The sequence below is a fragment of the Chroicocephalus ridibundus genome, chromosome 6 (genome assembly GCF_963924245.1).
Source record: "Chroicocephalus ridibundus chromosome 6, bChrRid1.1, whole genome shotgun sequence".
NCBI classification, from domain to species: domain Eukaryota; kingdom Metazoa; phylum Chordata; class Aves; order Charadriiformes; family Laridae; genus Chroicocephalus; species Chroicocephalus ridibundus.
The window spans coordinates 23855914-23870626 of record NC_086289.1 but is presented as its reverse complement, the minus strand read 5'-3'; the positions used below and the strand labels follow the sequence as shown (position 1 = coordinate 23870626).

Sequence of the window (14713 nt, the reverse complement as noted above, 5' to 3'; positions counted from 1 at the left end):
CTGTGGTTTGAAACAGTAAATCCAGTTCCACAGAATGTAGTACTGGATCATAAATGCTACAAGCACGTGACACGGTGCTGAACTGCTGCGCATTCCCTCGGCTGGCTCAGACCTGCTCAGCTGTTTTGGAAAGTGCAACGTCTGTGGTAGATGGGGTCTCACCTGCTGCTGCCACGCTAGCGATGGGATGGCTGCAGGCAGGGGGACGGCATGTCACCTGATGTAAGCACTTTGGTACGTGTTTGGGTTAATTCAACAGAAATGCAATCACGTGTTCAAATACACGCTGCTGGGTATTTTGGCAGTGCGAGGTCCCAGTGTGATGAGATGATGGGACGGCAGCCTCGGTGCAGGTGGTGGGAGCAGCTGCCTCGTCGGCCTCTGCTGGGGTGTGGGTGCTGTCGGCCAGAAGCAGAACAGGCTTTTGAGCCCTGCTAAGACATGATTGCTCATTGCTTTGTCTGCTCTACTTTGGTTGGTTGATTCACCTGCTAACTCTGGCTTACAGAAGCATGGTCAGTGCTTCAGATACAAGTTGATTAGCAGAAGCTGAAAAGCCCCGTACAAATGTGTCTGAAAGCAGTGACTTTCTAGCTTTTCCAACTTGTCAATAGAGGAACAGGTCCCTGTACAACAAATTTACCTCTTATGTTGCTTTCTTGAGGGCTTTCTGGGAGTGATCTGCAGGGCCCCGGCACTTCTCAGACAGCAGGATGGGAAGCAGCCTGAGGCCTCGTTCCCCGAGCACCAGCTTTCCCTTCGCTTGCTCCTCTTCTGCCCCCAGACAGTTCTGCCTCTTTTGACCCCTCCAGGTCCTACGTGTGCCAAACCATGATAACTTTTCGCTCCTCTGCAGCGTGGCGGGTGCTTCCGAAGCAGGACCGTGGTAACCGCACTCCCAAGCTGCCGTCCACTTCTCCATCCTCTGCTGAGGAGGGATGCTCCTGTGATGTGGCTCCACATCCCCTTCTGGCTTCCTACTACAATTTTCTCTTTCTAAGTCGGAAATGGCACGGTGGGGGGGTGTTTTTATCGGGGAATGGGGGGGGGGTTTGCCACCACCGGCGCTGTCCCGGCGCTGTCCGTCCCCACCTAACGCTGTTCTGGGCATCCCACACCTTCCGCCCGCACCGATACCCGTCCCGCCGGGCTTCCCTCCTGCGAAACCGCGGCCGCCCTCACGGAGGGGGAGGTGTTGTGTGATGTGGTGCGTGTGTAAACCCGCCGCAACGTGTTTCGGTAACGGCGTGCAGCGACGTCCTGTCCTGGACAGGAGCTCCCGGCCCTGAGCCGCCACCCCTGTCCTCCCCGCGGGGTCCCGCTCCCGCCGCACCGCGGGGGCCCGGCCTGGCGGTGGCCGGAGGGCGGGGCCTGCCGCCCCTCCCGCGCGGAAGATGGCGGCCGAGCGGCGCGGCGGCGGCTCCCCCAGCGGCCGGAGGGACGCCCAGCGGCCGGGAGCCGGCGGGCCGCGGCCGGCCTGAGAGCTCCCCGCCGCGCTGGAGGACGCCCGTCCGTCCGCCCGTTCTCCGGGAGCCGTGCCCTGCCCACGCCAGCCCGCCCGGCCGGGCCTCCCTGCGGCAGGTGAGGTGGAGGAGAAGAAGGAGGAGGAGGGCGGCGGGGTGGCGGCGGCCCGGCCCGGCTCGGCTCGGCTCGGCTCGGCTCGGCTCGGGGGGCGGCGGGGGAGGGCGAGCGGCGCTGGCGGGGCCGGGGGAAGTTGTGTGCCGGCCGGGGGACGGCGGCCCCGGGCGGAGAGGGGGGATCTGTGAGGAGCCGCCGCGGGGGCCGAGCTGGGGCCGGCGGCGAGGAGGGCGCTGCCCCCCGGCCCTGAGGCGCGGCGCCAGCCGCCCCGCAGCCACCTGTGCGGCCGGGGGGAACCCGGCCCCGTCTCCCGCCACGGCGGCGCCCGGGGCCGGAGGTTTCTCAGCTCTGCCCGGCTGCCGTGGGGTGGGCGCCGAGCCGCCAACACGCGGTGCGGAGCAGCAGCTCCTTCCCCAGGGCAGCCGCCCCTCGCAGCCCACTCTTCGCCGGCCGGGAGCACGGGGCCGCGCCGGGGCCGCGCTCCGGCTTTGTTTGTGGGTGGCGAACGGCGGGGTGGCTCGGTACGGTCTCGGCCGCCGCTGAAGAAGTCGGGAGGCAGCGGGGCGAACGATGCCCGCACCCCGCCGTGCGGCCGCGGCCGGACCGTGCGCGGCGCAGGCTCCGCTCGGGGCTGCCGTTCGGCGGAGGCCGGCGGCGGGCACGGTGGTGGTAACGCGGCGGCACAACGAAAACGGGGTTACGTAGGAAAAGCTGGTGGAACGTAAGGCATCCTTCCTATAGTATATCCCATCCTTTTGGTTGCTAAAACGTATTTGCAGTGATAAATAAAGCGCGAGACGCCCCTGTTTGCTTGTGGACGAGTGAATAAACTCTGTGTTGCCCGAATTAGAAGCGGGCAGATGTCATATATCTGAATTTAACCACAAGTTACACTACTCCACACTGGGATTCTTTGTGACCAATTTGCCAAAGAAGTATTCAGAGTTGCTAATTGTACGTGCATTTCTCATTAGGAAATGTAACCCTGCCCTTTGTGGCAAAGAGATAAACTAGAAACTTCTGATGAATTTTTCAGGTTACATGCAGTCAACTCAATTATCTACAATAATTGGACTGTGAAGTTTTGGATGATGGAAGAATCTAGGTAGCACCGGTACGGTGGAACATCTTGTGTACAAAAAACACCCTGAGAGCCAGATATAATTACAAGCGCAGCATCAGCCCCAAGAGTTTATCGGGCTGGGTGCCCGCACGTGCTCGCGTTCTGCATCTGCACCAGTGAGCGGTCCCGGAGCCAAGCCTGGTAGAACTGCTCCACGGAGACACCTGAGGTGCTCCATCTGCGGTGGGTTTGGGTGGTGTTTCTCCACTGGGCTTCTCAGTGGAGCTGTTTTCATGGCACTGGAATTGTCAGATTTGATTTAGAAAGGCTTTTTTAGTTTGTAGTTGATGCCGCACAAAAGTGATTGTGCTGTGTTAAGAGCTAGGCTGGTTCCAAAGGCGGCCCGACTCCGCTAGACCAGATCTGAGCCAGTGGAAAAACTCTGTGTTCAAATCTGGCAACAAACATAAAATGTTCTAAAACTTTTCCACTGTCAGCAACTGTGAACATATACATGTCTCTTAAGGCTGTTGTCTTCTATGCTTACTATTTTCTTTTAAAAATTTTCTTCCTCGTCCCAAATTCCTCTTTTTGTTCTTTCTTCCCTTTTAGTTTTTGCTCTTCCTTAAGTCCATGATACTATTTTCTGTGCTACTGCTTCTCGAACATGGTTTCCTAACGTGTCTTTTCTTCCTCTGTTTTGATGCGTTTTTCAGCCCTTGTGAAACTGCTTTTTTTGTATGTGAATATGATTTTGAACTAGGATGTATTAGAAACGTCAAAAAGCAGTGAAAATGAGCTGCAGAGCAAGGACACGGAGCAGAAGCAGTGGTACATCTGTCCACATCAAATTTTTCACTCCAATCACAGAAAGGACTTTTGCTCTTCATACGGGTTCTCAGCTGTGGTGGCAGAGCGAAGATCAGGGGCCAGTCCTGCCCTCCGGTATCACTGACCGTGAGGAGAGAGGCAGTCTGGGGTATCTGGCAGCAAAACGGAGATTGTGATATAGAAAAAACTGAGAATCACTATTTTAAGACGTGGAATAATACCTGCGAGTGTTTATCGGGACATGAGCATGCACGCTGGCAAGCTGCCTGGTTTTCAGCAGTATCCAGTAGTTGCAGTGATGGTGCTATCTGCTGTGTGATTTTTCTGTGAGGCTTGTTTTACCATTGCGATGCCTAACCTTCAGTCTGATCTGCATCAGAATTCATGTAGGTGAGCTGATAAAAAAAGCCCGAGTCTAGTTTTGTATTAGCATTTATAATTCCATGATTTCTTTAAAAAAAAAAAAAGGGGGGTGGGAGGGAGAATACCCAAATGCAGATGAGGCCTCGGTGTGTCCTGAACCACAGCATATCTCCTCATCACTGAGCCGTGTTTCAGAGGTTTGAATGCCTATCTCATATCTCTCTGTGGTGTATCTGGAATATGCGGTGATTCTCTGAGCAGAGCTGCATAGATAAGATAATCCGTTTCATTTTAATTGGCAGAGTTGTTTACACATGATCTCTCGCTCGTTTGCCTCTTTTAAAGGAATGCGTATCCATCCCTGATTACAGCTCAGGTCAAAATCCCTCAGCACTTGTAGCAAATCTCTTTTAATTGGTCTCATTTAGCTCTCATAAGGTTGTGTTTTAATTCTCTCCCTTCCGAATCCTTTTCCCTAGTCTGTAATGTAATTTATTACAGGATATTTTATAGACAAGGGAACAGCCTCTGGCTGTCAGCAACCTTTGCAGTGTATCAGATTTCCAGCTCAACAGGCAGCTGCAGTGGAGTTGGTGGGTGTCAGGCAGCGATGCTGCAGCAGTAGCACACGAGCAGTCTGCGGTGGCAGAGCCGGGCACCAGTGCCAGGTCTGTCCTGGATTCTGGAAATAATTGGGGTGAATGCCCCCGTTTGCTGTCTCTGCTTCTCTAGCCTTTTCGTAGCCCTCGCTGATGCAAGGGTCTTTGAGTTCAGTTTTTTCCCTCTCTAGCTGTCTTTCCAGGCTCCGCAATTGCACGCAAATACAACTAAGTTGCTGTTGTCTGATGACAGGCTTTGAGCAGTGCAGAACTGGTAGAAGGCTAATGCTGGGAGCGTATTTTTAGAAGGCCCAGAGCAACATTATCCGTCTTTGTGAAATTCACTGTGACTTTCCTGAACGCAGTTGCTTTGGCTGATTGAACAGAATGCGAAGAGGTGAAGCTCCACGTTTCCTTATGCCTGCACCGAGGCGCTTCACCTCTGGCCTGTAGCAGCACATTCGGCAGGCACGGCACGCCTGGTCCTGGGCGCTCTCACATCAGCTCTGGAAGTCTCAAAGGCTGGGGGATGTGGGGGATTTTTGGGTTGGTTTGTGTTTTTTTTTTTGTCCCTGCTCTGCTCCTGCCCTTATGCTGGCAGTTTTCCCACTGAGGCAAAATCAGAAGGGAATAAGCGCCTCTGCTTCCACCGCGGGAGTTTTGATGCCGGGCTGTGTGGTGCAGCAGTGAAGGTACAGTCAGACTTTCTGCTTTGCTGATCCTGCTCCGGAGGCAGGAATCTCCAGCAGAGCTGTGGAGCACAGTTGTGTCTTAAATCGCCACTGAAAGATTTACTGGAGTACATACATCAGAGCCCTAACTGTTCTCTCTGCATAGCAATATTTGAAGGTCTCAGGCCTCTGGCAATTGCTGTTTGGGGACTGCTTTTCAATATAGACCCATATCCTGAAAGGAAATGATATAGATCGCTAGACTCAATCCATATGTGCCTTATTAAAAATGGAGTAGAAATCTCTAGACGTGAATGATGAATTAATCTTCTGCACAAGGAAGGTATCCTCCATTACGTTCTTGCCTGCTGTAATGTTTTTAGTAACTAACTGATCTAGCAGTGAACGTGAGGGGGTTGATAAGATTGTAAAATGCAGTTTGGACCTTCTCAAAATATTTGTGGCATATACTGGGCAATGTCACAAGATCTGTTTTCACAGAAGTGGGAATTGGTGTTTGCTTGTTTTTCAAAGCTGCTCAAACTCTCCAAACAGGGAGAGGGATGGTCACGGTCTATCTCTATATAGACTCAGCCTGCTTTTGAATTTGTTGAGTAAAATGAATAGTGCAAAATAAGTAAGGACAGCTTCACACAGCACTTCCTTATGTACTAACACCACCAATAGGATGTTCAAAAATACCTGTCTCTTCCAGATGTGTTTGTAGCTGTACGTAACCAAAGCTGTTCTTCCTGCTGGGGCTGCAGACATTGAATATCAACAGTGTTTGCAGCTGCTCTCCAGCTGAAGCGTTAACACCTTAACTCAGCCTAAAATACAGCACATTTTCTTTCCATGAAGTGAATTTAATATTCATCATTAAATACAAATTAAGCATTAAAACTAACAGTGATTAGAGACCAACGTTCATTGTCTTTTTCTAGGAACAAAGGAGGGTGAAAAGGAGAGGCACATTTTGTCCTCTGCTCAGTGCACGGGGCTTGTGCAGGTCCTAACACTGGTCCCCGTGCTCTGTGTGTGTGTGTCACGCCGCAGTTACCATCTTCAGCGCTTTGGCACATGTTTTGAGTGTGGGATGGGAATGAGGGAGTGTGATCTAGGGTTTTGGTGGGATCTGAGTAGAGCTGTACTGCACTAGTCTGATCTGTTTTCTCCCTGCACTGCAGTGCAAAATTCTGAATTCCTATTTTTTTTTTCCTATTGGAAGTGTCTGCATTAGTGGAAAATATTGTCTTGGGCATTCCTTGTAAAGCAAGAGACAGCAGAGTCTGTCCCCTCCTCTCCTACCTTCTCCTCCTGGTGCTGTAGCTCACACGAGGAGACGAGGGCTCGCAGGTACCTCCTCAGGGAGGAAGGGTTTCCACAATGGGGGAGAGAGTAGGACATGAAACTGCATGTGTTAAATGACATGCCAACAAGTCATAGCCCTCTCTGGGGCTTGGGATCGCTGCGGCTTTTATTTATTGATGCGTGTTTTTCCTCTGTATTCAGCAGTTCCCTTGGAAGCTGGGTTGGCATAGCTGATGCAACAAGGAAGGAGGAAAGAGGGACAGCAAAATGACAATTTTATCCCTTCTTAATCTCTTTTTGCAGTTCTGGTCTGCCATCTGGTCAGTCTCTTTGAAAGTGCGCAACCCCTGTATCCTGCCCTTTCTTCTCCATTTGTTTCTCATCTCCTACATCCTTCATTTCTGCATCAGAAACTCTCCAAGAATCCAGTGTTCCTCTGAGTGGTTCATGTTGGGAGGCTTCCATGTTAGGACCATTAGATGGTACGATGGAACAACTTGTTTTTCTTTGATCATGTTTAGTCTTACGTTTCCAGATGATTCCATTAGCCTGATATTTTATTGGTCTTTCAGCTTGTCTCTAATTAATGCTAATTTGCTTGGCAGTACTTCTGAAGTAAAATCAGAGCTTGTGTGTGGATTTTTAGAGCTCTTCAACAGATCTTAACTCTTAAATTTTCAATCGCTTTGGTATAAATTCCTTAAAGGAAACAGTGGGATGACAGGCTTTAGCTGTGATAGATTTCAAGTAGTAGAGATCAATTTAGAAAAGAAGTGAAACTTGAGATTTGCTTGAGAAAGGTTAGAAGAACCCTGGAACACTTTATAAATGTCTATTTTTGTCTTAAGAGCCTCTTAGTGAACGGTTTTGCATTCGCTCTCTACTCTCTAGTCCTACCCAATGCTTTAAAGTGCGTGGGAAACTTCGTGCCAGAAAGGACTTTTAAAATAGTCAGTTCGGTCAGCTCGTGGATGATGAGAGTTGGACTCATCTGACTGCGCATCAAGATCTACAACAGAAGTGTCCACATCTCAGCTATATGCTACAAGTTCCCTTTATATTAAGGGTGTGTTAGGGCGCAATTTATTTCACTCTAAAGCAGATGTCCATATTTTGTGAGGTGAATCGCATTCTGGAAGTTCTTTTTTGTCTTTCCACTGAGTATAATGAAAACTGAGGATGTTAGTCCAGATGTAGAAAATGTCAGCAGGAAAGGTACCTAAGCAGAAGGTAAGTTGAATACTTCCCAGAGTAAAGTTAACTTGCTCCTAATCCTGGACTGCTTTCACTGTAGCATTTTTAATACTTTCACTGATAAATGATTTACATAAATGTGTCTCTTCTAATCTTAACTGCCTTTCCCACATTTAGAGCACTTTTTCTCTAGATATTTATTATTATTTTTTTTAGCTAATGCTGATGCGGTGATTCTATACCACTGACACTTTATTCTGAAAGCTTTTGCAAATGCTCAACGTTATGGCATGCTTTGCAACTGTTGATTGTCTCTTTGCCCTTGCCTCTGTGGTTAAGTTGTTCACCAGCCAGCGTTCCCCTGTATCTGATAACCAGGACCTTACTGTGGTCCTGGCCAGCCATGCCTGTCCCAGAGAAGTCAGAGCAGGTCATGAGAAGGTCTTCGTTAGATTCAGAACCTTAACTGCTGAGATTATAGTTGGCTCTGGAAGCAAGCTGAATGTCAAAATGTCAGGTAGTGGCCTACGTGATTTTTTTTCTGTAAAGAGACAGGCTTCTCTCCTGCACAGTCTGCGTTTTGCACTGCTGGAAGGTTTGACTTCCAGCAGTTTTTGACACTGCTGGAAGTTTTGAACGAAGGGTGAGGTCAGGCTTGGAGTGGCCCAACACAGTGCCACATTATGTTTCTATCCCTGCTTGAGATAAATAATGTAATTTCACAGCAAGTTGAATACCTCTTAATATTTGATGGCCTAAGGTGAACGAGGAGCACAGTAAGAGTGGGAACTCTGTGTAATCTAATTCAAGGTAGAAATTTTCAGTGGAGAAAAGGTTGGTGTCTTTGCTGACTCCTTAAATTGCTGTCCTCTTCCATCTATCATCACCTGTGTCTTGCTTGTGTTTCTCTTCTGGGGATGACCTGTGTGTGGGTCTGTTTCAAATGTAGAGGCATCTTTGAAGTGGCATCGTTTGTCTCAGCTGCAGAGCTACAAAACTGAAATCACTGGCACCTTGCTGTTGGTGAACTGCTTGTCCTTCCAGTTACCAAGGGCTGCAGAGATACTAAAAAGAGCAGGCAGAAACTAGTGTAGACGTTGCATCGATCAACGCAGAGAGGCCGTGCGTGAGGACTGCTGCAGCTCCCTGTTTCATCAGCTGTGTGAACTGCCTTTCAGGAGAATGACGTGAGCTATCACAATGTCGAATCTGTCTTTTCAGTGGGATAAAGTGGGATCCTGGCCCAGTCCGGCAGCCCTGAAGAGGCAGATTCATTTCAGCATTGAAGCCTGGCATAAATTGCTAGTCTCCATGTCTAATGCATTGTCCAGAACACCTCTGAAACATCAAGCTTCCCCCAGCCCCTCCCATTTCAGTTGCAAATAATGTATTTTGTTACTTGTAATTTCATTGGTTTTATTCATTTTTAATTAAATGTTCTGGATTCAGTCAGTGATACTTCAGCTGAAACTGCGTGTGCTTTACTTTTGGCTGAGTCATAATCATCTTCCTCATAAGCAGAGATCTGTCACTGTCTCCTGATTTAGTTTTGTCTGCAGGCTTTCATCCATATCCTTCCTTTATGTTCCTGCTTCAGATCTGGCCACTTGTATCAAAGCGTGATGTGAATAAGCCTACTTCCCTCAGTCAAGGCTACCACGAGAACGTGCTGTTATCATGTGTTAGCGTCTGTAGTTTAGTGTCGTGTAACCCTGCGTGGAACAGGGTATGTTTCCATGGCCCAAGTCCACGTAAACATATAAACACAGGGCTTTCTGCAGGAAAACTTGCTTTGCCTCAAATAAAATATTGATGTTTGCCTTCCCCAGTGTTACTTTTAAATACAAATTCCTCACGAACCACACGTGATGATACAGTGCCTGTGGAAGCAGGCAGAGCTCGGAAGTCTCTTTCGGTCTTGCGTCGCATATGTGGGCAGGTTAAGAACAAGCTAGTGTTCAGGGGTTGTCCTAATTGCAGTTGGTGTTGAGTATAATGTTTCTCTGAGGTTGTTACAGTTAACTCTCTGGCATGTTGTCGAGCTATTGTATAATTATCTTACGGGTCTGTCCTAGCTTTTTCCATTGCTAAATGAAAGCAGGGTGAAGATGCCCTTTGAACGTGCTCCTCGCGGTTTGCATTTAAGCTGGTGCTACCACTAAGGAAAGGAATCCAGTCCTATACTGACCCTTCTCAATATTGGCACAACCGCTCTGCAAGCAGGATCAGGAAACTGAGGTGGAAATTAAAATAAACAGAACAAAACAGCCCTCCTTTTTTGCTATGTTACCTTTCTCCAGGAGATAAAAAGTTACTTTTCAGTTGATCAGTAAGAAACCCAGTCAGGCCCAAATGCTTTTGTATTGGCACACCACAGAGTGCCCTGGGGACAGGATGAATTGATGAGATGCCAGGACTGCTCTCTTTGGAGAAGAGGAGAGGTGTGAGCACCTAAATATATGCCAGATGATCACCTTAAAAGACAGTTTCAGATAGTGTTAGCTGAAGAAGAGTGTTACGCTACTTCTCTTTGCATCAGTCCAGCAAAATTTTTAGATGTCAAATTCACCTAGGTTAGATTTAACTAGCAGTGGTCATGACAAAGTCCAAAAGGATATCGGAAACAGGCAGCGTGGTAAGAGCTGAGCTGCGTGCCCAGCAGGCTGAGAGACAGTTACTGCAGCCTGTCCTTTTCCACTTTTAATTGGACACTGGGTTAATTTTTATATCGGTGATTTCTTCTGAGGGGAAAGGTTGAAGAAATCATAGCAATGGTTGTTTCTAAAGGAGATGCGTCCAGGGGAAGAGGAAAGCAGTCGTTTTGATCAAGGTGTGGACCAGACCTGAGGTCACAGGTTCTGCACTTTGGTTTTTTGCGTCCTACTCCAGGACCTGCCAGCTTCTCTGATGAGCAGTGCTGCATTATCTTTATGTTCCTGTGCAATTTACCAGAAAGACATGACATATTATCTCAGAAAACTAGTTATGTTTCTATAGAATGGTTCTTGACTTTGGTTTTTTACATACCTTGTAAAAAAAAAAGGGAGGGGGGTGGGAAGAGGTGTTTCTGTGTTTTCTTCAACATCTTTTCCTAGCAACCTGCCACTGATAGTCTGACCCGTGATACTATTCTGGACAGATCTTTAGGGATTGAAATTGTTGTGAGTGTTCGGGCCCCTTCCTCTTCCTGCAATTATATCTTCCTGAAATGCATCCTGTGCAAGGGTGAAGATCAACAAGAGGCTACGCTGAAAGACTAAACAGTGGAAACTGATACAGTGTCTGCACTAGAAGCAAGGCTGTTCTTGAAGGATATGTCTGTAACATCTCTATTGAGTGGTTTTAAAAATGAGCAAACTTTTAAAAATAAATAAACACAGACAAACACCTCTTCATACAGCTGTAGGCTGTAAACCACAAATGCAAGACTTCCCCCCCCCCCCCCCCCCCCCCCCGTCGTTAGGCTCCATCTGGAGAAAGCATTAGGTAGGGATGCAGAGATTGTTTGGTCTTCATGGGCTAGTGATTTAAAAACCTCATGCTTGCTCTACCAGGATGGGACTGATGGCACCAAGCTTGAAAACGAGTGTTGAGAGCTCTACTGGTTTTGTCCTGTCTTCATAACCCTTTGGCACTGGTGTTATACAACCTCTGTTGGGATATCTGTAACTTTTACTGGAGCTGTATGGAGTTTCATCGTCCTTTGCAGTCATGACCTTTTACCACAGCTGTCTTCCAGTGTAGCTATGAAACTTCTGACAAAGGTGGGGAAGTGGTTGCAAGGCTTGTGAGCACACATGCCAGGACTTTCGTGATGGCCAGAATAAGATGAGGGAACTCTCAGCCAAGTGAAATGGGAATGACCTTGTATGCACAGACATTATGATATTATCTAACACTCAAATCTTAAATTTATATTTCCTATAATGAATTATCCTTAGGTAATATTTTTTAGGAAAATCTTGGTATCTAGCTTGATTCTATGTGTCTCGAAGGAAAAGGAAGGAGAAGCAGAAAGAAATGTTTTGTTTCATGTAAAGTTACAGGAACAGACTGGCTACTGCAGTGAAATCCATCGTGTGAATGTGAGGAGACTTCTCATCCCTTTCTTCTGCCTGTATGTCTGGCCTCACTGAATCTGCAGAAATAGGGATCAGTGGGGAATACGAGAAGAAAGTAGAAATGATTTTTGACTAGTACTGATCTGAATCTAGCTTCGCGTTGGTAATACTGGTACAAAAGACTTTTTGTCCTATCACTGTCACCCAAGAGCATCTTAAACAGGGATGAGGAAATAAATGTCACATCAAAAATTCTTAGAAATGTTTGTTAATTTTCATTGGGTTTGGAAATAGCAAATCCTAGGAAGCAGTACATGAGAGCGGCGAGTAGAGTAGTTCTTCCCCTGTTGCGGTTGCTCGGATATGGGTCTCTCTCCTGGGGAGCAAGTCATAGCAATGCGTTTTTTTGGCTTGGCAAACTTCCTGCACTGTGTCAGCGTCGTGATTTAACCCCAGCTGGCAACTAAACACCACACGGCCACTTGCTCACTCCCCCCCGGTGGGGTGGGGGAGAGAATCAGAAGGGTAAAAGTGAGAAAACTCGTGGGTTGAGATAAAGACAGTTTAATAGGTAAAGCAAAAGCCGTGCATGCAAGCAAAGCAAAACAAGTAATTAATTCACAACTTCCCATCGGCAGGCAGGTCTTCAGCCATCTCTGGGACAGCAGGGCTCCATCATGCCTAATGGTTACTTGGGAAGACAAATACATTCACTCTGAATGTGCCCCCCTTCCTCCTTCTTCCTCCAGCTTTATATGCTGAGCACGACGTCATACGGTCTGGAATATCCCTTTGGTCAGCTGGGGTCAGCGGTCTGGCTGTGTCTCCCAACTTTTTGTGCACTCCCAGCCCTTGCTGGTGGGGTGGTGTGAGGAGCAGAAAAGGCCTTGACTTGAGCAGTGTGTAAGCGCTGCTCAGCAATAACTAAAACATCCCTGTATTATCAACGCTGTTCCCAGCGCAAATCCAAAGCATAGCCCCATATTAGGTACTATGAAGAAAATTAACTCGGTCCCAGCCAAAACCAGCACAGTCAGCACTGACGTTACACTGGTAGCACAGCATCATCATGCTTTAAATGTACTAGCTGCAGAGGTTATAAATGACTACTGATTTTTTTTTTTGAATGCTGCAATATTTAAGTATTCAGCTCGAGGCATTTTATTAAAGGGGCCTCATTACCAAAGCAAGTGCCAAGTGCTTTAAAAATTCTGTGCCTATTTAATGCAGCTCATATTGGGCATAACTAATCACTGCTAAGACTTAAAACCTTTGCTGTATAGTGCCTCTGGGAGCAGGTAGCTGTGAGACTGGGCAGAGGAATCTGCTTTCTCTTCCCTCTTCAGTAAAAGCTCTTTCTCAACACAGAGGTCCAATTGCTGCTATTTCTTGTGTAGTGCGCAGAGCGTAGCAATATGTGGGCAGCAAACTAATACTAAGTGCTCTGCTGTCTGGTGTTTCATTGTTCTTTCTGCCTGAGGCTTTGCAACCTTGGTCTTTTTTAGTTAAAAGTCTTTAAACAATGGATTATCTGTTTTCATAGGCTTTAGAGGATTTGAAATAGCAGTCACCCTTAGGCATTTGGCTCAAGATTACAGCAGTAACTACATTCATCAGAGCCCCCTGGCCCTTCCAAGAGCCAGGCAGTCATAAGATTACCCCTACCATATTCTTGTGCTTCTACTCCAGTGAAGTGTGTCAACCTCTTAACAATTTGACGTAAACCCCGTTCGTTCTGACCATTTGCACACAGATGGTTTGTGAGAAAGGGCGGATGCGTGTGGTGAGGTTGAGAGCACCTACAACAGGGGACCTTCATTCTTGCTGGGATGTTGTCTTTTACTACGTTACCAATCTGGATTTTCTAGGAGATCAGAAACCTGTTTTGAAAGCCAGCATTGCTCTTCTTCCCCCCAAAGCCCAGCAGTCTGAAAATTTCATATGGCTTTAAAATTTTAAAATTGGAATTTAACTTTAATCAATATCGATGTTTCTGATCTTTGTGTTCCGGCTGCTATTTTTCTGAAAGATGGTGCTGGGTCTGGGAGGCCCCATATGGGAGATTACAAACTAGTTGCCACCCAGTTGTGATACCTGACGTGGCAATTTCTGTAAGAGCGCTTCCTGATTGCGCTGTTTAAACAGTGAATGTAATGTTTTTCTTCTGTTACTGTGAGATCTAAAGTAGTTTACAGATATCAGACGTTCTGTTGCGTTGCTTTGTAGAAAGATGTCAGCTGTCAGAAGGAAACCCAAAAGTCAGTTCCAATAAAAAGCTACATTTTCTAAAGTAGTTTATTTCTGGTTAGAAGATCTGTTCGTTGTTTGACTTCCCACGGGCTGTGCTTTGCACAATTGGACTTACTTTGTTCTAAAGAACAGCTTTATCTCAGGAAAGTTCGTTGCATAGAGAGATCTGTGATATCCATACATCTGAGGTACTGTGTAGATTTCCACCCCTACCAGATTCTATTGATTTTCAGCAAGTGCTATTTCCCAGCCTTCTGAGCTGTTCTTACCACACCACATCATGCTGATCGGCACAATTAAATAGCATGTGCTGGTTGGCCACCAGCTTTATCAAAAGACCCTCCCAACACAGGTGTGCAAATTGGAAAAGGAGAAAATTTGATTCTCTTCGGAAGGTTTTTGTACTTTGCTTTGTTTGTTTTTTTTTTCTTCCTTCCAGTGTGTAAGTAATGATAAACATTTACTAAACCACACTGTATGTTTTTAAAGTATACAATGCACATTACCTTTGCCTTGGAAAACTTTGAGCTTACTTTTCAGCAAGAGATACAAGTATTTGAAGTATTTGTAAATAGAGCTGAGTCAGCTTCAGCACTTTGCCACGTAAATTTTCATCAGAAGATGGTGGAAGCATGGAGTCTGTTTTTGGGCTAGTACTTAACAATGATTGCAGCATTTTCTACTGAAGTTTTAGTCTTTACCACCACACCTCAATTCCCCTTCCAGGGGAAAAGTAGTCTCACCTTTTTTTTTTAGGGTTTTTTTTTTGTGTAGGCAGATAAGAGAATTGGT

General features: G+C 47.0%; 1 protein-coding gene across 5 annotated transcripts in view; it reads left to right on the top strand.

Moving 5' to 3' along the window:
* The first annotated feature begins 1360 nt into the window (after window positions 1-1360).
* Window positions 1361-14713, top strand: part of NDST2 (N-deacetylase and N-sulfotransferase 2) — a 138291-nt gene continuing 124938 nt past the window's right edge. For all 5 annotated transcript variants that reach the window (XM_063337868.1, XM_063337869.1, XM_063337864.1 and 2 more), the window contains exon 1: window positions 1361-1581. The gene's annotated coding sequence lies outside the window, so the exon portion shown is untranslated. The remainder of the gene's footprint in view (window positions 1582-14713) is intronic.